At 44.6% G+C, this 27,012-nt stretch overlaps 1 pseudogene; it reads left to right on the top strand.

The window, feature by feature from the left end:
• The window catches only part of LOC134381797 (guanylate cyclase 2G-like), a 39,129-nt pseudogene that overhangs the window by 396 nt on the left and 11,721 nt on the right, over positions 1 to 27,012 (top strand).

The raw sequence follows: 27,012 nt of genomic DNA, 5'->3' as shown, positions 1-27,012 counted from the left end.
TTGAATAATCTCTCGGAAAGGATCACATTATTATAATAATATCCATATAAGTCTTGGGTACCATTTTTTTGAGATGTAATTAGAACATGTAATTGGACCAGTTAACATTCTATTTAAAGAAAGCCTTTGAGATGGATAATTGTTGGTTCACTAACCCTCTTCCTCCTCTTGTTGATTTCTGAACTTGGTGCTGTTGTATATAGACTTATTTTTCACTCTTGTGCTGTCAGCCACATGGCTCAGAAAAATTAAAAATACCAAATGCTTGGTTTTAAATAGAAGACTATCAATTGTTTCAGTAGATTTCCTTTTGGTGTGTATTATAAATTATTCAGTGATGGTTAAAGTAAATGGGAAAGAATAAAGTATGACAGATTGCATTAAGCCAGAGCAAGAAAATGAGGGAAATAAATGGCTAGCATTTGTTTGGTTACTGGAATTAGCTTTGTTGATGTCAATGGGCCTCATGTAAGCTAAGAGGTTTGGTGCAAAGTCTGAGTAGGAACGAGCATCACGAGTCTCACTCAGAAAAACAGCAGAACTAGTATGAGCTGGTGCTATAGAATTAAGTTCGTTTTTGAATTTAAATCTTGGTCTCTCCTGGAAGTCCCTATTGGACATATTTCTAGCTATCCAAAGCCTACCCGTTCTTCAAAGTCAACTTCAAATGCTGTGGAACCGTCCTTCATCCCTCCAGCCTCAACTTCCATATCCCTAATTCCCCAATTGGAAGGAATTTCTTACTTTGCCTATAAATCTATTATCTATAAACCTTGAAGGGTATATTTAATTCTAAAACTACTATTTTTCTATATCTTAGTTCCTATAATAGACTGTAAGCTCTTTTTAGAGCAAGGTCTCTAGAGTTCCTTCTAAATAGTAAGCTCCTAATAAAAAATGGATGAGAAATGAGGAACAAATAAGAAAGACAGAGGGAATGAGTAGCTATGAGTGTGGGCTCTGAAACCATATTGCCTGAGTTCCAGTCCTGCTCCACTCTTTGCTAATGATGTAACTTAAATTTCTGTGTCTTCCTATTTTCACTTTAAAATGGGGGTAATGATAATACCTACCACATAGAAATGTTGTAAAAGTTGAAATGATCTACACAAGCTCTTAGCAGAGTGCTTAACACATAGTAAGTACTCAGTAAATGCTCGCTTTTGCTATCCTTGTCCTCGGAGGTCTTGCATCTGCAAGTTGGACGCAAGAGATTATCATCAATATTCCAAAAGAGAAGATTCAGTATGACCCATAGATTCACCAAATCTGAGGTTTATTTAGATACCTTCCCAAGGGGGTTGAATGTAGCATAAACTCAGTCATGGAAAGACATCTTTTTGGTTACTTTCAAGGTTGTTGGTTTGCTGGCCTCTGAGTGGAACATCCCTATGTGTGACTGTTGGACAAATGGCAAAACTGGAGATCAGCTTCTTGTTTGACACCTGTGTGAGACTTGTGCCACCCAAGCAGGAAATTGGTGATGTGCTCCAGAAAACTGTCCAATACCTGGACTGGGAACACATTGCGATGTTTGGAGACTACTCTGGGGCTTCCTTCTGGGATGGAGTGGATGAATTGTGGAGGGTTGTAGAGAATGAACTCAAATCCCACTTCACCATCACTGCCAGCATGAGATATACTGATAATAATCCAGTCCTCCTTCAGCAGAATCTTAGGAACATGTCATCAATTGTCAGGAGTAAGTAGGCAAGAGTCTTCTGTTCCTTATGTTTGGAGAAACAAATAGGACATGCAAATTGTTTGAAAAAAAAAATAAGGACTCTTCATTTTTCTGTGGATGTAAAACTCAAATGGAAACGGAACAAAATTAATGATACGTAAAAGCAATTTCCTTCTTTGGTTGACATCATCGACAAAAAATGGTTTGTTTTGTTTTGGTATTGTTTGGTCTAAAGCAAAATCCCAGATGCTATGTGTTATGGAGACAGACCTAGGTTTGAAACCAGCCTCTAACACTTTCTGGCCATGTGCTCCTGGACAAGCACTTTAACCCTTCTGTGCCTTAGATACCTTATCTGTAAAACAGAGACAATGATCCTCCCTACTTCATAGAAAGGTGAAGATTAGATAAAGTCATGCCTGTAAAGTGCTTAGCACCAGGTCTGGACAAGTAGGTGGTCAACACATGACAGCAGTTATTTTGTAGTGGTGCTTATTTATAAGGCTCTACTTTTTAGCATGAATTAGTAACTGACTCTTTTATTCTTCAGATAAAGTAAGCTCTTTCTGGGCTTGGGACTTTAGGACTTGCTGACCCCGTGGCCTGGAGTGCCACCCACAGCTGCACCCCTTCCCACCCAGCACTCTTTCTGTGGGAAGCTTCCTCTCATCCTCCCAGACTTAGCCCAGAACCCACCTCCTCCGAGAGGGCTTCTCTGATTGTGTGATACAAAATAGTCCCCCTCCCCGCATTAGTACCACAGCATTCTTTCCCTTCCTCACTAATTAGAATCTTAAATGATCTCTTTAATCTGTTCACTTGTATACAGTAGTCCCTCTTTATCTGCGGTTTTGCTTTCTATGGTTTCAGTTACCTGCAGTCAACCGTGGTCTGAAAATACCAAATGGAAAATTCCAGAAGTAAACAATTTATAAGTTTTAAATTGCATGTCATTCTGAGTAGTGTGATAAAATCTCACACAATCCCACTCTGTCCCACCTGGGATGTGCATCATCCTTTGTCCAGCGTATCCACCCTATAGAAGCTCCCTGCCTGTTAGTCATTTAGTAGCCGTCTTGGTTATCAGATAGACTGTCCCAGTACCGCAGAACTTGTGTTCAAGTGACCCTTATCTTACTTAATAATGGCCCCAGGGCACAGGAGTGCTGGCAATTTGAATATACTAAAGAGAAGCTCTAAAGTGTTTCCTTGAAGTGAAAATGTAGAAGTTCTCCACTTAATAAGGAAACTAAGTAAATTGCATGCTGAGGTTGCTAAGGTCTATGATCAGAACAAATCTTCTATCCTGCAAAAGTAACTGCAAAGGTTATGGCCACAGTGTGATAAATGTTTAGTTAAAATGGAAAAGGCGTTACATGTGTGGGTGGAAGATGTGAACAGAAACGTGCTCTGATGGAGTTTGGATGTGTTGTCCCCTCCAAAACTCATGTGGAAATTTGATCCCCAATGTGGCAGTGTTGGGAACTGATTGAGTCATGGGGCGGATCCCTCATGAATGGATTAATGCTCTCCCTGGGGGGGGGGGGATTAATGAGTGAGTTCTGACTCTTTTAGTTCCTGGGAGGGCTCATTGCTTAAAAAGACCCTGGCACCTTCTCTCTCTCTCTTGCTTCCTCTCTCACCATGTGATCTGCTTGTACCCACCAGCTCCCCGCCACTTTCCGCCATGAGTAGATGCAGCCTAATGCCCATGCCAGATGCAGCTGTCCCAGAATCGTAAGCCAAATAAACCTCTGTTCTTTAAAAATTACTCAGCCTCAGGTATTTCTGTTATAGCAACACAAAATGGACTAAATCATGCTCCAAAAGATGGCAATTGAGGTTGGTACTCCCCATGGCTTCAGAAACCCAATGGGGATGCAACATATCCTCTGTGGATAAGGGGGGACACCTGTACTGTCTCTGATTGTGACTCCCTGAGGGTAGGGACCTTTCTGCCTTGCTTACTGCTCAATCCTGTGCCTAGCACAGTGCCTGGCATGTGGTTGGAGCTCAGATAAATAGATTATAATTTAGCTAATTTAAAAAAGAAATGATGACTTCATTTGTATATACCCAAAATGAATGCTAGTGTGATTAAATGGAAGAGGAGCATCAAGGCCCCCTCCTTTCACCCCATTCCAACTTAGGAAGTCCAAATGCCCTTGATTCTAGGTCCTCTGTGAACTCCTCCTAACTAATGTGTATCTCCTGGGTCACAAGACAGGTCTGCTGTTCTGATTTTTGAATCAATTAAATAAAAGAAACTAGAACACAGTGATGGAGTTTGGATGTGTTGTCCCCTCCAAAACTCATGTGGAAATTTGATCTCCAATGTGGCAGTGTTGGAAACTGATTGAGTCATGGGGGCGGATCCCTCATGAATGGATTAATGCTCTCCCTGGGGGAGGAGGGGTAGTGAGTGAGTTCTCGCTCTATTAGTTCCTGCGAGAGAGCTTGTTGTTTATAGGACCCTGGCACCTCCTGTCTCTCTCTTGCTTCCTCTCGCCATGTGATCTGCTTGTGTCTGCTGGCTGCCTGCCACCTTTCTGCCATGAGTAGAAGCAGCCTGAGGCCCATGCCAGATGCAACCGTCCCAGAACCATAAGCCAAATAAACCTCTTTTTTTAAAATAAATTACCCAGTCTCAGATATTCTGTTATAGCAACACAAAATATACTAAAACACACAGAAATGATCTCACACTTTTTCAACTTGTACATTAGGGGGTGGAGGGGACACCTGCAGTGAAGACTTTAGGTTTATAGGGCAGAAGCTGCTGGTTTGTATATTGCAGGTTTGGCTCAAGAAGTATATGCTCTGGGAATAGTTTAGGCATTCCTCTTTCTGGAAGCATGCTTAAGTAAAGAAAGAGTTCATGTTTCATTTGGAATGGCTGTAAGGCAGACTTTAAAAGGTGTGTGTCTGTGCGTGTGTGTGTACTCACATGCAAGCATGTGTGATTTGCTGACTCTGTTTTCTCCTCATGTAGTTATTATCATCCTAATTTGTAGCTCAAATGATGCAAAAATGATCCGGCTGGCTGCAGAGAACCTGAGACTCAACACTGGAGAATCTCTCTTCATCATTTTGCAGCCTTTGGAGGTAGGTGCCAACGACCAGTCAAAGGCTCTGTTATAGGAGGTAACGAGCATGGATCACTTGCTGAGGATCTGGACGTAGGAGCTCACTGAATACTCTGCACAACCCTATGAGCTGAGGTGTCCTCATCTTACAATCAGAGGACTGAGACCCAGCTGAAAGAACTTACTCAGAGTAGCTAGCGAGAGGCTGAGCCAGGCCTTGAACCGGGTCAGCTGGCTCCAGAGCCTGGCCTTTGCATTCTATGTCAGCAACACCTGCTGAGGAAGAACTTTCGCTTCGATCGGGTAGCTGAGACCTTCCCAAAGGACTCTCCAACACAAGTGGCTCTCACTTCTTTTTCTTCCGCAGCCACCTCCCTGTGTCCCTGTTGAAGCCCAAACAAAGGGCTAGAGAGACCAACGTACTGATATAATGAGGCAATGCTTAGGTGGTTTGGTTCTGATGGGAATGGCTAAAATACCACGTGCTTACTATGAGTACTGAGTTACTCATGTTACATGCATCATTGCACTTGATACTCCCAATAGCTCTGTGAAGCTGATAGTACGTGCATTACTTACAGGCATCACTGCACTTGATATTTCCAACAGCCTTGGATGGTAGATATTACTTGTATTAGTATTGCAACTTACAGATGGAAAAATCAAAGCTGAGATAGATAAGGTACCTTACCTAAGATCTCAGGGCTAGCTCCCAAGTGGCGTAGCTGGTATTCCAAACTAGGTCTTTCAAACTCTGGGACTGAGCCCTTCACCCCACATAGCTCTGCCTTATGGAGTGCTTGTAGAGTGCCAGGTCCTACTGAGAGAGCTTGATATGTTAAAACTCATTTCAGCTCACAACACCCTATGGGATAGATACTTTTATTATCCTCATTTTACAGAAGAGAAAACTGAGGCCCAGAGAGGTGAAATAACTTGCGTAAGACCATACAACTAGTTTGTAGGTGAGCTAGTACTCAGACCCAGGTGGGCTGGCCTCCGTGTCTGTGCATGTAACCACCACATTACACTAGCAGGCATCCAAAAAAGCCACTTGCCTTTAGCTATGGACACCGTGTATAATTTTTTCAGCAGTTTTATCTTTCTAAAGTGAGCTTGTTTTATATGACCATAAAAAGCTGAAATGGGGCAAAGGGAGTAAAGGAAGACGTACAATAGTGTCCCATATTTTTCTTTCTTTATCATGAAGTATTCTGGATCACCAAAAGCATCTCAGATTTCTCTGGGTGACCAGCTGGAATTGTAAATGCATGCCAGACTTTCCAGAGCATTCTCCTACCTTCCCTTTCCATTGCTACCCATCTCCTTTTTCTTGACTTTTCCCCTGGCCTCTGCCTTCAGGCATGTGAGGAGAGGAGAGGATGGGCCAAGCCTCAGTATTGGAAGGGAAGCCCTTCTAATCTCCCTATTGCTTTCTCTCCAGACCCTGATGATCTGATTCCAATCGGTTTGTAGTGGCAGAAAGAATACAGAACTAAAAATATACCGCACAATGTCCATGCAATTGAATTCCTGCTGCTTCTAAAGAGAATAACCTAAATCCATTCTGTAAGTGTTCCCAGTATAAGTTTAGGTAGAAAACAATCAAGCTGTAGAACAACAGTATAGTGTTACACTATTTTTGCAAAACACACACACGCACATGCACATGCTCACGCCCCTCTGTATGTACCTATACTGTTGGGATACCTCTCAGAGTGGGATGGGAAGGACCAGTAGGGAAACTGGGGAGGATGCTACTGTCTTACATATATATGTGTATATATACACACACACATGTGCATACACACACACACACACACACACACACAAGTGGGTATATCCTATTCTTAATAGTAATACTACATATAATAATACCAACAAAACACTTAAGCCACAGACGGAGAACTGAGAATCAGCAGTCCTAAGCTTTTCAAGTTTTTTGCACTCATTGATAGAAGATAAGCTTCCTGCATCTTAGCTGCTTGATGCGCCAGGCACTTTTATTTTTTGTTTATTTATCTTTGGCTTCCTTCCCACTGTTTATATGCTAGCTAGAAAATGTGGACCTTGTACTGCAGGCCTTCTGGAATCACTGCATTCCCAAGGATTAGAATGCAGTGGTTCTAATTCAACATGGCCTTAAATGTGGTTCCCTTGCCCAGGTTACTGCCTACAGAGTGACAAATTTTGTTTCATTACTTCTCGGGATGGTTTTGGAAGGAGATACTGATGAATCGGAAGGCAATGCACTTCCCCAAAGTCTGTGGGACAGTGTTTCTCATCACCCTCAGCTCGGATGGAGAAGGCCCTGGAGACGAAGGCTTCCAGAAGCAAGTCTACCAAAGGCTGAGGAGGAAGCCCTTCCGCAGCCCCCTCACTTTGGAGGAGCAGGTCTGAGATGGGTCTCCCCGCACAGGACCCCGTGTCCCTTTCTTTGACCATATCTGTGTTTAGCTTTTGCATTTCTCCCTCTTATAACTCCTATTTTCCCCTATACTTCCCCATCTTCCACGGCCCCAAATAATGGTTGGATGCTCTTTTGTGAAATCTGTATCCCAGGACCACAGCGAGGGACAGAAGTCACTGGATGAAAGGCCACTGGCTTTTGGAATCAGAGATCTGGGTTCCCATCCCACTTCTGATATTTACTAATCTAGGGACCTTGGAGTGAATTGTTCCTATACCTCGCTATACCTTGGTCTCTTCATCCATAAAATGGTAATGGCATCTATTTCCCAGGCTGTAGTTTTGAGTATCTAATAACATAGTGCATGGAAGTAGCAGAACAGAGACCAATGGGTACTCAGACCATGACAATGTCCTTTCCCAGGAGGATGCCAGGACCCAGAACAAGAGCCAGGATGGAGGGGTCAGAGATGTGGAGCTAGGACAGGTCAAGGCAAGCAGATGGGCTGGGACAGGGAGAAGATAGTCAGGAGACAGGTTATCAGCTGGTCATGATCTGAGACTGCGTGGGATGATGAGGCAGAGTGTCTGACTCCCACGGGGAATTTTTCATGGAGAGACCATTGGCCAGAGCTGGAACTACGCCCAGTGTGGGTCTGAGCTGAGCCCTAAGGTGAGAACTGATGACAGGGGGTGTGATTAGGAATGAGGGGGCTGGTTGTGGATCCCAACACACAAGACAAGATGACCATCCAGTGAATATTTGGGGAGCAGTCTGCTGAGTGTCAGCTCTGTACCAGATGCTGTAGGAGGACAGTGCTTGGCATTTAGTAGGCACCTGTATATTCATTAACTAAACCAACAGAAGAGCACAGGTGTTGAAGCTACCATGGGCCAGGTACTGCGAGGGTAGTTTACCTGTTCTGCCTCACTTAACCACCCTCATACCTGCCCTAACAGTGGTTTTATCCCCATCTTATAAATGAGTCAGCTGAGATTCAGACAGGTTATGAAATTTACCCCAGGGCTCATAGCCAGTAAGTAGCACAGGTGTCCTGGCTCCAAAAGCTACCCTCTGTCACTTTCACCCTATGCCCTCGCAGCCATGGCCTGACCTGAAAGCCCATGCGGTCTCATTGGGAAAATGAGGCATTGAGAGGACAGGTGAAGATGGTGTGTCCAGGCTAAACAGCACAGGCCCAGGCGTGCGGCGGGCCCTCTGCTCTCTGGGTTGGATGAGAACATGTGCTGTACTCCCCCGCTACGAGGGTGCAGAGACAGTCCTCCTAAGTAAGCGAGCAATGGTGACTCTGAGGCCGTGGGCCTCTTGAAACCCCACATTTGCTTCTCCTACCGATGGCGAGGCCTTACTCTGCCTACCTCCACCACACAGTCCTGCTCTATGCCTGCAGGAGATTTCCGGACGGTGGCAGCTTGTCCTCGCTCTGAAAGGTTCCAGTCAGAGCACATTGCAGGTTTAGTGGCTTGACTCTGGGGGGGGGGGGGGTTCTGAACTCAGGCTGCTGCTGCAGTCTGTGGGGCTTTGAGATGTTGGGCATGAGATGAAAGGCCTCTTTTAGGGACTGCCACAAACTGAGCTACACAATTCATCTTTCTCAAGGAGATTCTGGTCTTCCAAATGGGATCATTGAAGTTAAAACCTCCCAGCTGCAAGGAGGCCTCTGGGGTACCTTATCCTCTCCTGTGGAAGGTCTCTCCCATTGCTCCTTTCAGACTGAATCCATCAAGAATAAAACTCAGGAATATGAGACCTGCCTCCTAGGGTCACCTCCATGACCCTTCCCCTCTGTGGCACCTATGATGGGGCCCTGGCATACCTCAGACTTCCAGCTTCTGCAGGTCTCTTCTCAGGGGTCTCTTCTCATTTTCACGTTCCTTGCAGGGGTGAGCATAGGGTTGGAAGTGAGCTGCTTTGAAACCACCCTCACAACTGACCAACTGCTTAAACCTTTCCATGTTCCAGTTTTCTCATTTCTAAGACAAGCATAATATCTGCTACCATGTATAATAATACTAACCAGCATTTGTGGAGGGCTTACTTATACCAAGCCATGTGCTAAGGGCTTCCACGCGTTACCTCACTTAATCTTTACGCAGCCCACGAGGCAGGTACTAACTGTCTGTATTGTACTATACAGGTGAGTAAACCGAGGCATGAAGTTTCTGTAACTTGTCCAAGGTCACAAAGTTACTAGATGGTGGAGCCATAATTCTAAATAAGGCCTTTGTCCAGGGTTCATGTTCTTCTTTGTTGTGTAACCCTGAGGAGTAATGGAAATATAGCAAGTGCCCGGCACATAGTATGTATGTGCTCATTAAATGTCTTTTTAAAATTTTTTAAATTTTGTCTTTGCTTTGTTTTAACAGTCACTTAATAAATTATGACCTAATATTTGTTTTCAAATGTAAAGAGAGCAGCCAAGTTCTGCTCTTTGGAGTTTTCATAGGCTCAGCTCATATTTAGCCTATTAACACCTCTTGCAAGTGGAAATATTAACCTGTTTTTCTTATTTCTTTCCAGACCCTGAAGCATTTGCTTAAAAAGGGGGTGGGGGGCAGGGCTAAGTTTCCTGCTCTCAGTTTAATCTCCTCTGCCAGATCAACTTACTTCCTCCTTTCTGCCCTTTTAGAAATTCCTAATGCTGGAATTAGGAGAGGGTGTGAAGGGCAGAGAGGCCCTTTACAAGTGTCCAAGGCACCTTACTTTGGTCCTGGGGCACTTGGTTTCCTTTCAGGGACTCCTGGATGAAGACTACCCCTCTTTCAAACTGGCTTCTATATCCTTGTGGGCTGCAGGACTGGCCTGGGCAGGATTGGAGTATTTGTCTCTGCTTCTGTGTTCATTTCTGCCACGTGATGGCCAGGGCCACAACCATGCGACTAGGCAGTGCCAAAGGGCCTTTACCTCAATTCAGAAGAGGTGTCCCCTCTAGCAGGTCAAGTTAGGAAACTCGTTTGGCTTTGGTGCAGTGAATAAAATGCACACTGAAAGCAGTGGCCCTGGCTGTTACATGTGCCCCTTCCCTGTGCAAACCCCGGGAAGGACCTATGCTCGATACTCACATTCAGGACGTGGGTACATGGCAAGGAAGTGTGGTTTGCTGAAAAGAACAGGCACTGGGGAGCCAGCAGGCCTGGGTGTGTCTACCACCTCTGCCTCTCCCTGGCTCTGGAAGGAAGTCTCAGGAGATTTGTGTCTCCAAGCTCCACTCATTAGGAGCGGAGGATGGTGCCTCCTCTGCAGGGTTTTACTGGGACTAGATGTGTGAAATGACCATTCATGCAGTGCTGGGCACATAGTAGATGCTTCATAAATGGGCATTTTTTGTCACGTCCTCAGTGGGACCAAATCAGCAGTAAGTCCTTTGCCAGATCACATGTCCTAGTGTGGGGTGTGGAGGAGCTAGACTTTACCTACTCCTCTAAGGTCTCTGGTGTGTTTGTGAGTGCAGTTTAGCACACCCTAAGCATGAAAACAAAGAACACACCAGGCCAGGACTGGGAGCCCTGCCAGAGCCTCAGTGCACACCAAAACCAGGAGGGAAGGGCCTGCCCTGAGAACAAACTTTGTAAACTTTTGCCCCAGGGGCCTGGCAGCGTGGCAGAGTGGGCTGAGGAGGACAGTGGGGACTGGAGCAGGCAGCTGTGCCCCAGCCCCGCCACCTGCTGCCACGTGGCCATTAGGCCTCCCATTTCACATCTTCTGATTGTTCAAGGGAAGCATAAACTGAAGTTTTATGTGAAATTCATTGGAAACTCCTTTGTTGTTGTTGTTTAACCCTGGATGGGCCTCTGCAGTGCAGGCCTAACAGAACACATGTGTCTGCCCGAGGCAGCACTCGAGCCCTACAAGGATGCCACCTCGGAACTGTCTTCTTTGCTGTCCCCCATTGATCCTGTCTCAAATTCCCTGGAATGGCAAAAACCTCGTGCCTGGCTTTTGGTGGCTGTTGGGGAGCGGGTTCAGCTGATTTGCGTTGGGGCAGGCTGGCATTTCGAACCATGAGTCCCTCTCTGTCCTCCTGACCTTGTGCAATCTTCTCTCTCTTTCCAGGAATCACCGGCTCTGTGTTCGTGGACCGCCAGGGAGAAAGGCACATGGATTACTTGGTCTATGCACTACAGAAATCTGGAAGCAAATCCCTTTTTCTTCCTTTTCTTCAGTATGACAGCTATCAGAAAGTAATCAGGTACCAGCAGGACATTTTTGCTCACTTGACCACACTACAGGAAGGGACCTGGGAGGGGGAGGAGGGCCAAGGGTCCTGCTGGGAGGCCAGTTTGGGATCCAGCCCCTCGTATCCCCTACCAAGTAGTCTTGTGCTCCCTGAAGTCATCAAGATTGACGTTGGGCCTTTAAGGTGATTTTGCCCTTGATTGTGGACATGGCTTGGCCATTCAGACTCCAGTGTAGAACATAGCACCCACTACCAGCACCTCCATAGGGGCCCAGGCATCTTCTGATGCTCCAGCCGGGGATGGTCCCCATGGACAGGTGGTCTCTGGGAGAGGCCCTGGGCCCTGAGCCCAAAGGGAATGGGGGAGCACAGCACCACCTACGGATATGGGTCCACCATCAGCAAAACAGCTTAGCTAGACAGCCTGACTCCCAAACAGATGTGTGGACATGAGGACCTGGTGCTGTCCTGGGCTCACAGTACCCAGGCTCTGTAGAAAAATAAATCTCTGTTTTTATTCTCTCAGATACAAATCAGTGAGAAAACAAAAAGGTAACCTAAAACTCAATGCAATTTCTACTTGCCCCCACTGCACCCCCTAATCTAGATTTGCTTTGAGTTTCTTTCTCCCTTACTGTCATGGAATTTTAACAAACCGAGAAGGGTTGGCTAGGGAAACAAAGCAACCATGACAGACTAGGTCCTCAGTATTGTAGAAACAGGAATACTCCACCTAGGGGGAGATGTTTTGGTCTGTGAAATGTTGAGAAGCTATACAAAAGGTGTTCCAAAAGGTCATGGAAAGATTTGTACTACCTTTCAATTCTATTTTTCCACAAACGTTTTGGAGTATGCTTGTATAACAAGATTTGTTTATATGAAACATGGGTGGAAATCCCAGCAACATTGGAAAACTGGCACATTATCTTTTTTTTTTTTTGGACTGGTAAGGGGATTGCAACCCTTGGCTTGGTGTTGTCTGCACCACGCTCAGCCAGTGAGCGCACTGGTCATCCCTATATAGGATCCGAACCCGCGGCGTCAGTGCTACCAGCGTGAGCCACAGGGCTCTCCCAAGTGAGCCACAGGGCCAGCCCCCACATTATCTTTTAAATCAAGAGACATGGTTTAAATCAAAAGATTGAGGCAGCTATTCTACTCAGCAAAAAGATATTGCTTTCCATGAATTCGATTACCTGAAGGCTGGATTTGAAGAGTCTAGAGGAGGTGGGAAAATTGGGTGGGTCAGTAGAAGTTTGAATGAAGAGACCAAGGCCTTGTTTTTGCAAATGACATGTATGTTTCAGTTGCCCCTGCTGAGCATGAGGAAGTGACAGGAAAAATAGGTGGAGACACTGACTTTTGTCTTTTTTTAAAAAAGACCCATGAGGAATTTTTCTAATATTATTTGGCCTCATGGCTCTTTTCCTGAAGACAGACCTGCCTGCAGATTTCACAATGAGCTCTGCAAACCTGAGCCCACTTTTACAGGTGAGTATGGCTGCTTGGAGAAGACAGCAGGAAAGGGTTTCTCAACAGCAGCAGCACTCTTGACAGTTTGGGCTGGATACCCTTTGTGTGTGGGGAAGTGTCCTGTGCACTGGAGGATGTTTGGCAGCATCCCTGTCCCTACTCACTAGATGTCAGTAGCAACCCTCTAGCTGTAACAACCCAAAATGATTCCAGACATTGCCAAATATCCCCTAGGGGGTAACATTGCCCACCTCCCCTGTTGAGAACCACTGCTCTAAAGCAACTCTTGAGATTAGAGTCTCAGGATCTTTATTTCTGGGAAGGTAGAAAGACTCTGGGCAGGGGAGTGTGGCTAAGAGGTTAGGAGCCTGGCTCTGGAATCAGGTAGATCATGCCTAGAGAAGACCCCTAAAGAGTGCACACAGTAAATGGTCAATAAAAGTGGTAGTGGTATTAGAAGTCATCATTATTATTTCTCTACCATGGAAGTTTCTGTACAAAGGGGAAGGCGAGTGTGGTTGTCATGGGAACCAGAGCGGTAGTCAGGGAAGAGGCAAGTCTGAGTGGACTCAGTGCGTCCTAACTGCACCGACGCCCAGGCAGTCTTCGAGGCACCTGCTTGGCAGGACAGGCTGGGACAGGGATGTGCACACTCCTGCTCTTAGGCAGGCCTGAGTGATGACACGTCTCTGCCCTCCAGGTGTGGCTGCTATGATTCTCACGATGACGCTCCTGATTACTGTCTCGGGAGCTGCCATCATAGGTATGGTTTTAAAGATGCAGAGGGGAGACCTGCGGAGACAAAATAAAGACGTGTGGTGGCAATGGCAAATCAATTATAACAACATCGCCATTCTTCCTCCGAACAAGGTGAGGTTACGTATGGCCCAAATGTCCTCTTTCCTGGTCACTGCTGGTGATGTGTGGAAGGGACCTCCCCCAGGAGCTTATGAGAGCAAGCTCGTTTATAAAGTGACCACGTAACAAAGAGTCTGAGACCTGAGCTTGGGTTCCAGGCCTCCCACACACTTGCTAACTATCTCTGAGAACATCATTTTGACTCTCTGAGACTCAGTTTCTGAATATTTAAAAATGATTGATCGTCTCTAAAATTCCCTTCAGCTCTGTTACTCTGTGGGTGTAAAAACCATATATTCTGCTCAAATACTAAAGCTGTCTCCTGGGGAGCATTTAGTTATTTCAAAACCACATTAACTCCTGTAATCTACTGATGACTAATACAGTTAGGCTCGTTTGCTCAACAAATACTCGGTGACCATCTACTGTAGACAAGCCTAGTGCGAGGCCTGGGAGCACTCCACAAATGAGATGCCTTCAGAGGGAGGAAAGTGCTCAGAGGGTTGTCTCTGCAGTGACATGGAGGTCCTGCAGATGGAGGGACTAAAGGTCTCAGCACCATGAGGGCTTCGGCAAGGAGATGACATTTGGGAAGAGGGAGTTTGCTAGTGGTGACAAGGAGAGAAATAACACAGGCTGTGCCAAGACGTGGGGTGCTCGGGGCTGGGAAGCCTGGCTGGTACCAAGTTAGGGAGGCTTCACATGCTAAGACCAGAGATGGGGATCATTAGTAACTCATTTCCAAATGTCCTTGCGGACTCTGAACCTTCCTCTTCTCTCTTCAACCAACCAGTTCTGCTTTGCTTCATCTGTTTTCTACATTAGGGTTTCAGATAAGATTCTCCTTGAAAAATGGGGTGTTTGTGTTTTGATGATGTTCTCTAGATGTTGGGGAGGCACTGGGGGTATTGAACAGAGAAGTACCTTGGTTAGACGTTCATTGAGGAAAATGACTCTGACCCCAGGTCACACATCTAGTTAAGTGCCAGAGCTGGAACTTGAATCTGGGCAGTGTGACCTCAGAGCCTGCCCTCTCCATCTGCTCTGTTGATGGTGGTACAGATGTCAAACATCATGTGTGTAGCAAGTACGCACTCATGCTTTGAGTCAGAAAGCTCAGGGTTCAAGTCCTGACTTTCCCATTTATTAACTCAGTGAACTTGGTACTCAGCTTCCTCATCTATAAAACGCACAGTCCCCTAAGTACTTGGCTATGCCACTGAGAGCAACCTAATCATGTTCTGGTTTACAGCCATCCCAGAGAGGCTGGGATCCCTGTATCAAGCAGGGCTGACAGTAACACATCTAGTGGGATGATTTTTGCAGACTTCAGCTCCGTTGTCAAGAGCCAGGGGGGGAAGAGCTCTTTTATGCCCCCAGTAGGGCTCTACCAGGTACTTCCAAGGGCAGGTGGCTACATGTAGGTCTTAGTATGTGTCTCTGTCCCATTCTCTGCATGTCCTTTCTGTCAGGCAAAGCATTCTAAATAGCATTCCTCCAAGCAAAAGACTTCCTTTATGGCCTCAACTCACTATTTCCTCTGAACGGTAATGGTACATTATTGTATAATCACAACAGAGTCTGACATTCAAATTCTGGCTGTATTACCTACAAGTGTATGACCTTGGAAAAGCGATCTAACTTCAGCAATCCCATCTGGAAATGGATTGATCACACCCACCTCGCAGGGCTGTGAAGCCAGTTGAATGAGATCTTACACATTGAGCAGCCAGCTCAGTGCCTGGACATAGCACAGTGCCGCTTGAGGGGTTGATTTGGGCAGCGAGGAGCTTGATAATCCCTCTCTTCAGTAGATTTCCTGCCAATCTTCCTGCCAATCTTCCTTGCCCTGTCTGAGTAGAGCTTATTCAGGATCATCCTGGGTTAAAAACATTCCACTTTCTCTCCGACTCCAGGGAAACCATGTAGCTATCTGCTACGTGGGTGACCAAGCAGAAGCCTGGGTTAGGAAGCCTTCCGTGCTGCAGAATCTGACCGGTGAGGCCCCTGCCCTGGGGCGACGAGACAAAGCAGTGCTGCTCTCTGCCCCTCCTCTGCCGGCTCCCTGTTCCCACCTGTGAGGTGTCCCCACCTTCCTCCAAAGGAGCAGTGGTGGGAGGCTGCTTCCCTTAACTCGAAGCCAAAGCCAGGATTCCTTCCACCTGGGCTTTCTCCCTTAGCTCTCCTTGGCCTGAATTCTGGCCCTTCATCCTCTGTAATGGCTGCTTACCTGCCTAGAACCTAGTCTTTGGAGGGAGTCAGGTTCATGGGGTATGACTTCTTACTCTGTATCTATGACCTTTTGTGGCCTCTATGCTGTCATCAGCAACCATAAACAAGGAAGCAGGGCTGGGTCTATTTACTGTGACGTGGTTTAGTTCATCCCCATGGCTTAGGTTAGACTTTGATCATTCCTCTGGTTTATTTGCTGGAGGGAGACTTCCTGGATCTACCTCCCAGCTCTGCCAATTTTCAGTTGTATGAATTCGACAAATTACTTTACCTTTTGAGCATCAGTTTCCACAACTGTATAATGGGAGCAGTAATGGTTCTTACGAGGTCTTTGAAAGAATTAACTGAGAGTATGTAAAGCACATAGCGTAGTCTCTGGCACAAAGACAAACTCTATACATGAGCTATTATTACCATTGTTCTTTCTAGATGTGTGAATTAAGGCATGAAAATATGGTTTCCTTCTTTGGTATTTGCACAGAACAACCTAACATCTGCATTGTCACCCAATATGCAAAAAAGGAAGTCTGAAGGTAAGCAACATAGTAAATCTTACCTCAGGTTTGATTAGCAACAACTAATGAAGAAACTTATCAATGCTCTCTCCTGTTTATCCAAGGACTGTTTCTCTCTGGTCTAATTGCAAGACCTGGATTGTCTTGTTAGGTTTCCTGCTGGAGATCAAATTAGCAGTGGAGTTGCCAAGTGTCTGGTTTCCTTTGTTCTGGGTAGGAACTGTCTGAGCTTGGTTTCTTCTCCTAAGATGTCACAGTTACACCTGAATTGTGTTCCTGGGCCCATCCTACCTGTGGTATATGACCATCAGATTTATGTCAGGAACAAGGAAGTGTTTGCAAAACTCGAGACTGTGTACTTTCTTGATATTGAGTCGGGTTATGGTCTCTCCTGGGAAGATTTCCAGTTACTAGGTCTAATGTGTTCTGCCTCACCTTGTATTCATTCTGGCCTCCAAATTGAATATTTTAGAATCTGTTCAATGTATGAAGCTTCCTGTGCTTCAGATTGAGTCACTGATGATATTTTGAATATCTATGTTTTTCAGGATGTTTTGAGAAACTCAGCCCATGAAACGGACTGGGTATTCAAACTCTCATTTGCATATGACATAGTAATGTGAGTATATCATAAACTTATTTAAAGACTAAATACCATAGTGTTTTTGAGCTGTTCTAGGATTAAATTGAACTGTAATCTCTCCAGAAAATTGTGGCCCTCTTCAGATCCCCTCTTGAAACAAAGTGATTCCAGCTCTAAAATCTGACACTTCAATCTGATGTTTCTTTCTTATTTCCTTCCCTAATCTCAAGTAAACATGGAGAGAGGGAAGCATTTCACACTAAAGTTGGAATTGATTCTGGGTTACCTAATCAGGAAAGAGCTGGGTATTTACATGTTAGAGTGGAACTTTTTACCCCAAAGAGAATCTGACTATTAGACCATGAATCAAGGTAGGGAAGGGGATTCCTAATACTTCTTCCTTCTCTCTATTCCATGATTTCTTTTCCCAGAAAACAGGGATCAGTACCACAATAACCACAATGCTTCTGATCTAAGAGGTGGGCTAGGGATGCAGATCTGAGAAGGTATCTAAGCAGGCAGAATCTTTACTTTGAGTGCAAGAGGCTGTGGTGGCTGGAAAGAAGCAGAAGATGATAATAGTAGTAGTAGTAATAATAATAATAATAATAATAGCTAAAATATATATAGTACCTACTTTGGACCAGACACTTTCCAGTACTTTGTATATATGAATTCATTTAATTCTCACAGCAAAATATAAGGTAGATCTATTATTACTTCTATTTCACAGATGGGAAAAGGAAGTGCGCTTATACATACCTTGCCCAAAGTCTCATAATTAATAAATAGTGAAGCTAGGATTCAAACCTAGGCATTTTTTAGTCCTACACTCGTAACCACTATGCAATACTGCCTCTCAGTAGGAAGAACTAGAGATTGCTTTTGTGTTTTGCAACAAGGAGAAGCTTGTCTTAAGTCTAGAAGCCCCTTGGGGCATGTGGGAGCAATTCACAGGGAGGTGGAGAGAGGTCCGTTCCTGTCTGTCACCATGAAGGCTGGGGGATGCTGAGAGGTGGCAGTTAGATCTGAAAGCCCAAGATGACTTATTGTCTCAAAGTGCCACCAGCTAGGCATAGAGCTGGTGATGAGGGATGAAGGCAGGAGTGGAGTTGAGGGGATGGGTTGTGCAGGGGGCCGTGTTGGTAGGGACCAAGATCGGCTGCTGTCCTCAACCTGGGCTAAAACCCAGCTGTTCTTTCTAAGCTTACTGCCTGTACTTCTACCATCAGAAGGGACCAAGCCAATGATCTGGGAGCAGGCTCTAGTGAGGAAGCCCCTCAGTCTGAACACCTGGGCAGCAGGATGTGGGCTGGTCATCAGCTGTCAGTCATCATTCCAACCATCAGCCCACATTCCCACCCATCAACCAACAGACTCCTGTGGGCAAGCCCCTGCCTGGGTGTTGTGAGGCTACAAGGTGAAGCACAAGCTCTTCTCTGCTGGAGTTTTGGGTCACTGAGTGAACTCCCATTGAGTGAACTTGCTGGGCTACTGCCCCTCTCTGGACCTGGACCTCCATGTAGGTATAATGAATGAGATTGGTCTGATTGACATTGAAGGGCTTTCCTTCCTCAAGGATTTTATTGCTCTTCGTTTCTAAGGATCTGAGTCTTATGGCCTTGCAAGACATTGATTTCCTAGGCTTTAGTGGGAAGCCAGCACATTGTTACCAAGCAAGGTAGACAAACAGAAACCTCTCTTTGATTGAGTCTCCATGGATAAATCTGGGCCACCACCGTTAGTATTTCATTAAAACTCTATTGAACATCTGTAAAGGGTTTATCCTACTCTGGGCACTTTCATAGGAAGACAAAGACATGTTTTCAGCTTTGAATGGCTTAAAATCTAGCTAGAGAAAAAAACAAATAAATAAAGAAGCCAACAGTCTGGAAATGTACATATAAAATTCTTTAAGTGACAGTGAAGTGGTTGCAAAATGGGAGGATCTGGCATGTTATCCTCTCCTGCTCTGGTGTCCTCTCTCCTTCCCTTCACCAACTTTTCCCTTCCCTTCCCACCAGGCCCAGAGAAATACTCCAATTATCTGTTTCCTACCCCAATCAAAAAAGCTGACATCATTTACACTGGATGTGAGGAGCAAGCGAGTAGCAAGCTCTCACCAAGGTATGAATGACTAAGTGATCTGGTGCAGGCATCTGGCTTTCAAGAAGCATTCACCCAAAGGCTTCTCTAGAAAAATGCTGGGGTGGATGAGCATGGCACTTTAAAGGAGAAAATCTCCCTGGTGGTCATCACCTACTCTAGGTCACTGAGTCTACCCTCTACTCCATGCCACAAGAACAGAGGACATTTGACATCTTGCTTTAAGAGGATTGCTACTTCTTGAAATGGAGTGTGCACATTATGGGATCACATGAGGAAGTCACTGACACACATGATGGGCTAGGTCAAGGCACATATATGCCCTTGGAGGCCAGTTACTCTGCCAACATTCTTTGAAAATGTACCGTAGCCTTTTAGAGCTTTGCCATGGGCCTGGGCACTGGGCCACCCTCTGTGGGTGAGACTGTTCTTTTGGCCATCATATACCAATCATAAAAGCAAGTCTTCTCCCTACGTCTATATGGCAAATACCTTGTCCATACCAGATACCAGCAAGATTCTGAGATACTGTAGACTTCCCAAATCAACAAACATATTGATTGAGACTCTAATTTGGATCAGACCAGATTCTGGGCATGGAAGGAACAAAGGAGTAAGGCTCATTGTCCTGTCCCCAAGGGGCCCAGCCCATTGAAGCTGGGAAGGGGCTTTGAAGAGTATAATACTCTTGAATTAGGGATGGGTCTTCATTTCTAAGTAACAGAGGTCTTAATGGATTAAGAAGTTGAAGGACAGTTTGGCATAGAAGTTGTCTTGGAGGTTTGAACCCTGACTCTGCCACATACTAGCCAGGTGAACTTAATCACCCTGAGCCTCGGTTTCCCTATGTTTAAAATAAAGATAACATCAATACCCATTTTATAGGGATGTTGTGAGGACTAAGGTATGTAAAATGCTTAGCACCATGCCTGCCCCATAACAGATGTCCAATAAATGTTAATAGTTAGTACTAATAGTAGCAGTAGTATTACTACTATCATAGATAACTCCATTACTAGTACTAAAATAGATCATTTTCTTATTTCTCAAACAATCTTATGCAATAAATCTGCACTGTTCATAGATAACTCCATTACTAGTACCCCCCAAAAGCACATTTTTATATTTATTTCCCCAGCAATCTATGGGATAAGTCTGCACTGTCCAAAAATGGTAGCCACCAGCCACCTGTGGCTAATGAGCACTGGAAACATAGCCAGTCCAACTTCAGATGTGCTATAAGTATTAAATTCACACCAGATTTTGAAGACTTAGTAAAAAAAAAAAATGTAAAATATCTCACTTATATTTTTACATTGATTACACCTTGAAATGGTAAGATTTTTGAACACATTGAGTTAAATAAATTATTAAAATTTATTTCACCTGTTTAGCTTTTTAAACATGGCTAAAAAAATTTAAAAATACACATGTGGCTGGCATTATATTTCTATTGGACAGTGATCTTAATAATCAACAATTAACTGTATTATTAGTTTATTTTAACTCAAATATTAGTAATATTAATATTTACTCCATTTTCAAAAGGAGAAACATGAATGCTTAGGGAGGTGAAGTCACCTGCCCAACTGGTAAGAGGCAGCCTGGAATTCGCAGCCAGTCTGTCTACAAAAGCTGTGCTCTTCTTTCCATGCTGTACTCCCTGCTAAGCACCAGAGAGCACAGATGTGGGATCCAGAGGTAGGAGCCCCATAGACCACCCAGGAATTTCTAGTAGGGCAAGAAACACAGTAGCAGACAGGTGATAGATCTGCCCAAAGTGCATGAAATCTGGCACATAAACCTTGAATCTTCTCATAGTTCTATTTGTTCTCTGGCAATATACATAAAAATCATACATTTTCATCAAGATAGGAAATAACAAGAAAGACATGCATGCCGTCTCTTGGAGAGGTTCGCATACCTAGGATTCCAAGCATTCCTAAGCATGTCATTTTCGTCCTCATGGAATGAGCTCTGCTAATTATCCCAGAATGTAAAGTATGCCATGCCTGGGGGGGCCTGGCACTCACCAGGGCAAGAGGAAACCAGAAAAACCTTGTACGTGTCAGGGACAGTCCTGCTGAATGGAGAGGTCCCCACAGGTCTTACCAGATTTCAAGCTTGGACCTCAGCCTGTCAGATCCTCGTTGGAGAAATCCTAGAAGCAGCCCCAGCTGGGCCCCTCCAGGTCCAGTTAAGTAGGTTGCAATTCCAAACTGGGATTCAACTTTACCATCTCAGAAACAAACAAGCCACACTGATGAAGGATATGGTCTCCTGATTTTTTGGGGGGAGGGATGGGGTGGGTGGGTAGTGTATCCATTCTCCTGGATGTTTCCTTATTGCTTTCTGTATTAGCCCATATTTTTAATGCAATATTGACTAATGCAATCAGGGCTCTGGCTAAAGAGGGACAGTGACTCAGCCTGTCAGCAGCGCTGGAGCAGCAGACAGATGGCAAACCCGCAGCCCAGTGTGGGGAAGTGACTTGCTTGGAGAGACAGAGTGGTGAAGTCCAGACTTGAACACGTGTCTTCTGACTCAAGTGTTTCTCCCTCTTTAGAAATAATAATAGTATATAACCCCCTGAAAACACGGTGGCTGACATGAGAATTTTTCAGTGTTCCTTATTTTATTGCCTTTTCCTGAGAGGTGCTCAGACAGAGCCCTTAAGTGCATGTAATAAAAAGAGTCACATGTAGGTAACAATATTCTTAATTACATAGTGTTGTTCCTATATTATAGAAAGTCTTTATCATATTCATGCATTTATCATATTTACACAATTTTGTCATTATAATTTATGCTGGGTATTTACTTTGTGTCGGGCACCATGTCTGATGTTTCACTGGCGTTATTACATTTAATCTCCACAGCCTTGCCATGAGGTAGGTATTACCGTCACTTCCGTTTTGATAAGAAGAACAAAGCTTACCGGGATGAAGTAACTTGTTCTCTCCTAAGTGGTAGAGCTGGGATTTGAACTCAGGAGCCTGACCACTAGGATATACGAGGGTACTTCAAAAAGTTCATAGAAAAATAGAATTAAAAGATAATAGGAATCTTTCATTAACTTTTTGAAGTGCCCTCATATTTATTTTAAGCCTTTGTGGCTCCACCCTGAGGAGCTAGAAATTGTTTTCTCTTTTTTGGGTGTCCCTGCCCAGGTTGACTCCATGGTCAAGGTGCTATGTTGGTGGCTCTTAATCAAATGATCACAGAGACGGGCATGCTCCCTTGCCCTGGGTCTGTCGGTCTGTGTTTCTGTCCATCTGTCTCTCTGCCTCTGTCTCTGCCAACAGGGTCCATTAGCACCTGCTCTGTTTCACCTGTTCATTGTCACCCTTGCAGGGCATGCTGTCCCTCCACAGGAGCCCACTGGGATTCCACGGCAACCTGAAACCTTCCAGCTGCCTGGTGGACGGTCGGATGCAGATGAAGCTGTCAGGCTTCGGGCTGTGGGAACTCAAGTATGGCCAGATGTACAGAACATATGATGAGGAAATGACCCCCCCCCCCTCAGGAACCACCAGCAGATCTTGCACCCCCTAGCTGTCAGCAGAGTGGCCAGGGGCTCCTTGCCCCATTTTTGCTTCCTGATGCTCACCTGTACAGGTGCCCACAGGTGGGCCTTCCTCTGGAGCTGACAGTGCGAGGCTGTTCTGTTCACCTAAGAGAAGGAGAAAGAAATAGTCTCTGTGAGTGGCAGGAGTCCACTCCGTGATGTCTGGGGTAGGTTCTCCCGGCTCAGCTGGGCCATCTGAAACTCCTGGTTCCTCATACCCTGATAAATTTTCCTTTACTGATTTTAACCTATAATGATATAAGACTATAGACCTCATTGCAAAAAATAAAAGTAGATACATAAGATATCAAGATAGATGAATGTACAGAGAGAGACAATGCAGATTGGTGGTCGCCCAGGGCTGGGGGTAGGGAGAGAAGGAAGAGAAACTGTTTAATGGGTGAGAGGTTTTGCTTTGGAGTGATGGAAAGATTTTGGAACTAGATAGAAATGGTGGTTACACCACATGGTCAATGTGCTAATGCTACCAAATTGTTCACTTTAAAATGGTTAATTATATGTTATGTGACTCATACCTCAATGAATTATTTTTGTAAATGCAGGCAATACAGAAGAGGAAAAAAATAAAAACCACCTGTAATTCCACCACCATGAGTAAACCACAGCTAACATGTCAGTGTTCCTTCCTTCCTTCCTTCCTATTTTCTCCACACTCACTCACGTGGGCTCCTAGCCGCCTTGAGGTCAGACACCATCGGGGCCACTTTTGCAGGGCCTGGATGCTTTCCTGCCTCCTGTGCTTCCTGAGAACGAAGGGGGGCTTCACAGTTTGGCACACCAGCTCGCTCACTCCCTGCAGACATCCCATTGCTTTGCAGAGCTCTTTTGGACGGCCCTGGAGCTGTTGTAGCTTCTGGAGGTGCCCTGGTTGGGCACCCCAAAGGGTGACATTTGCAGTTTTGCCATTCTGATGAGGCAGCTGACCCACCAGCAGGACCCAAGGGCCCTTTGACGACCTCAGACGGGCACCGGATGGTAAAGCTGGGAGAGTCTGCTTGGGAGGCTTTGGTTGTGTGGGCTAGCTTTGAAATGTTTATTTTTATTAGTGTTTTATTAATCTACAATTTATTCTATTTTTGTTTTTTTCATTTTAAAGTTTATATTCTTTCTTAAATTAGAAAATAAGTTGCATTTTGGTTATTAAAAGAAAAAAATCAAGGGCCTCAGAATTATGTGACTTATTATATTATAGCAGCCAGAGTGATCCTGTTAGAACAAGAGTAAGATTATGTCACTTCTCTACTCAAAATCCTCCTTGGCTTCTCATCTGGGGAGTGAAACCCAAGTCTTTCATGGCCTACAAGACTATTGAAAGCCTCTAAGCCATCTGGCCTCTGAGGCCTTGTGTATTAGTTTCCTAAGGCTCTGTAACAATCACCACAAACTTGGTGGCTTGAAACAACAGAGACTTATTCTCTTGCAGTTCTGGAGGCCAGAAGTCCAAAATCCAGGTGTTGGCAGGGCTTAGCTCCCTCCAGAAGCTCTAGGGAAGATTCTGTTCTTTGCCTCTTCCAGCTCCTGGTGGTTGTCCCCACATTCCCGGGCTTGTGGCCACATGGCCCCAGTCTCTGCCTTTGTCTTCACATCGCCTCCTCCTCTGTCTTTTACAAGGACACTTGTCATTGGATTAGGGCTCACCCAGATGATCCAAGATGATCTCCTCAACCCAAGATCCTTAACATAATTACATCTGCAAAGACCCTTCTCCCAATTAAGGTCACACTCACAGATTTTGGAGAATAGTACATGACATATCTTTGGGGGCCACCATTCAGCCCACTACACCTTCCTAATTCCATCTCCCATGGCTCCCTCTTTTCAGTCACACCAGTCACCTCCATGTGCCTCCAACATGCCAGACACATGCCTGTCCCAGGCCATTGCGTGTGCTGTTCCCTCTGGACATCTCTTGTCTCATATGCCTATATACAGAATTGCCTCATTCTTTTTTTAAGAACTCCAAAATTCTTTATCGTAAAGATATGCCATACATTATTCATTGATACACATGGTTGTTTCTCATTTTTTGCTGTTATAAATTGCTTCAAGGAGAAGCCTTGTGTCTTTGCACATGAGTGAATGTCTCTTCAGCATACATTTGTAGCTATGAAATCAAAGAGATAAATGTATTTTAAATATACTGAGAATTTGTGATAAATGCTCCTTGATTGTCCACTTACAAAAGAGGTATTTAGGCTTGTTTTTTGCTGGGTTATCTCTTAACAAATGCTGACGCCTGGATCTCAATCACAGAGATTCTGACGTCATGGGTCTGGGGTGCTGCAGGGCATCAGGGTTTTAAAAGCTCTCCAGATGATTCTAATATGCAGCAGCTCAGGCTGAGAATCACACTGTCTTGGAGAGAGGATGGGTGTGTGTGTGTGTGTGTGTGTGTGTGTGTGTGTGTGTGTGTGTTTCTAAATAAACCCAGCTCACCTCTCTTGATTTTTTCTTCTTCTTCTTTTTTTTTTTTGCCTTGCCTGTCATTTCTAGCCCATCCTTATGTGCTATCTCAAATCTCATCTCAGGTCATCATCTATTTCCTAGAGGCTTTTGAAGTCAGGAGCCTGTTTGAGTGCTTTTAAACCAGATTCTACTTTCTAATTTATGGCTAGATGAAGCAGAGGTGATACCAATCCAAAAGGGTTAGCTCAAAACCCAGGTGCATGTGACTTTAGAACCAAGCAAATCCACACATATTCCCAGATGGGGCCCAGGCAGGAAGCCACCAACACTTCCTAAGCCTGGCAACCATCTGGTTGTGCCAATTGGAGTCTAGGGGTGGGAGGGAGGAAGACTGTGGGTGATCAGCATATTTCTGCCTCATTGTAGTCCTCTGCTCACAAAATGAAATGACAGCCAGCCACACAGGACTGTACACACAGAACCGCAACCAGGAAAAATGCAGTGTGTACCTAATTTATGGACAAACACTTCTTCCATTAACTTTTTATATTTCCCTACAAAGAAACCTGGTGCTAGGAACTGAATAAATATCTATTCTCTGTGTACACCAGACCAGTGTTCACAGACTTTAGGGGCATCAGAATTGCCTGGAGGCTTGTTAGAAACAGAATTGTTGGGTCCATAGTCAGAGTTTCTGACTCAGTAGGTCTGATGAGCCACAGTCTGAGAAGCACTGGTGCTGGTCCTTGTGGTCCTTGGGCCAGCAGCATCAGCATCACCTGGGAGCTGGTCAGAAATGTACATTTTCAGGCCCCATGCAGACCTGCTTCATTGGAAACTGGGGGTGGGGGTCGAGATCTGTGTTTCAACAAGTCTTTCATGTGATTCTGATGCACTTGCCAAAGAAAAAGAACAATCACACTAAAGCAACTGGTAGACTGTTAAACATTACAAGATGGCTACACATCACTAGGTAATGCACATGTGCTTGCTCTCTGAGGTGCAGACCCAAGGAAAGAATTTTCTCTCACAGTTTTATATCATTTTAAAATTATTTCATGGTATTTCTTAGAGCTAAATATAGGAAAGCAGAAGATGCAGTAGTCACTGTTTTTTGCAAACTTTGTTGTCCCATGTCTCAAATTATTCTTCGTTTGGGAAGCAAAACACAATTGCCCAGAGAACTTTTATTTATTTATTTATTTATTTTTCTGTTTTATTTATTTATTTATTTATTTTAATTTTTATTTTGTCGATATACAATGTGGCTGATTATTGCTCCCCATCACCAAAACCTCCCTCCCTCCTCCCTCTCCTCCTTCCCACCCAACAATGTCCTTTCTGTTTGCTTGTCGTATCAACTTCAAGGAATTGTAGTTGTTATATCTTCTTCCCCCCACCCCCAGTTTTTTTTTTTGTGTGTGTGTGTGTGTGTGTGAATTTATTTATTAATTTTTAACTCCCACCAATAAGTGAGAACATGTGGTATTTCTTTTTCTGTGCCTGACTCGTTTCACTTAATATAATTCTCCCAAGGTCCATCCATGTTGTTGCAAATGGCAGTATTTCATTCGTTTTGCCCAGAGAACTTTTAAATGTACATTCTTTCAGATTATTTTTAGGCATTACAAAGGTACACTTAAACAAGATTATATTTTATACATGGTTTTGTAACCTGTATTTTTATATTAATCAAAGGCTGCCATACTTCATTCAGATTTCTTTAGTCTTTGCCTGATGTCCTTTTTCTGTCTCAAGATCTCATCCAGGGTACCACATTACATTTAGTTATCACGTCTCCTTAAGCTTCTCTGGGAATGTTTCTCAGATTTTCCTTATTTTTGATGACTTTGATACTTGTATTAGCCCATT

Source organism: Cynocephalus volans, chromosome 7, assembly GCF_027409185.1.
Source record: "Cynocephalus volans isolate mCynVol1 chromosome 7, mCynVol1.pri, whole genome shotgun sequence".
In the NCBI taxonomy this organism is placed as follows: domain Eukaryota; kingdom Metazoa; phylum Chordata; class Mammalia; order Dermoptera; family Cynocephalidae; genus Cynocephalus; species Cynocephalus volans.
The sequence above is the reverse complement of the archived record's forward strand: the minus strand, read 5'-3'. Positions and strand labels throughout refer to the sequence as shown.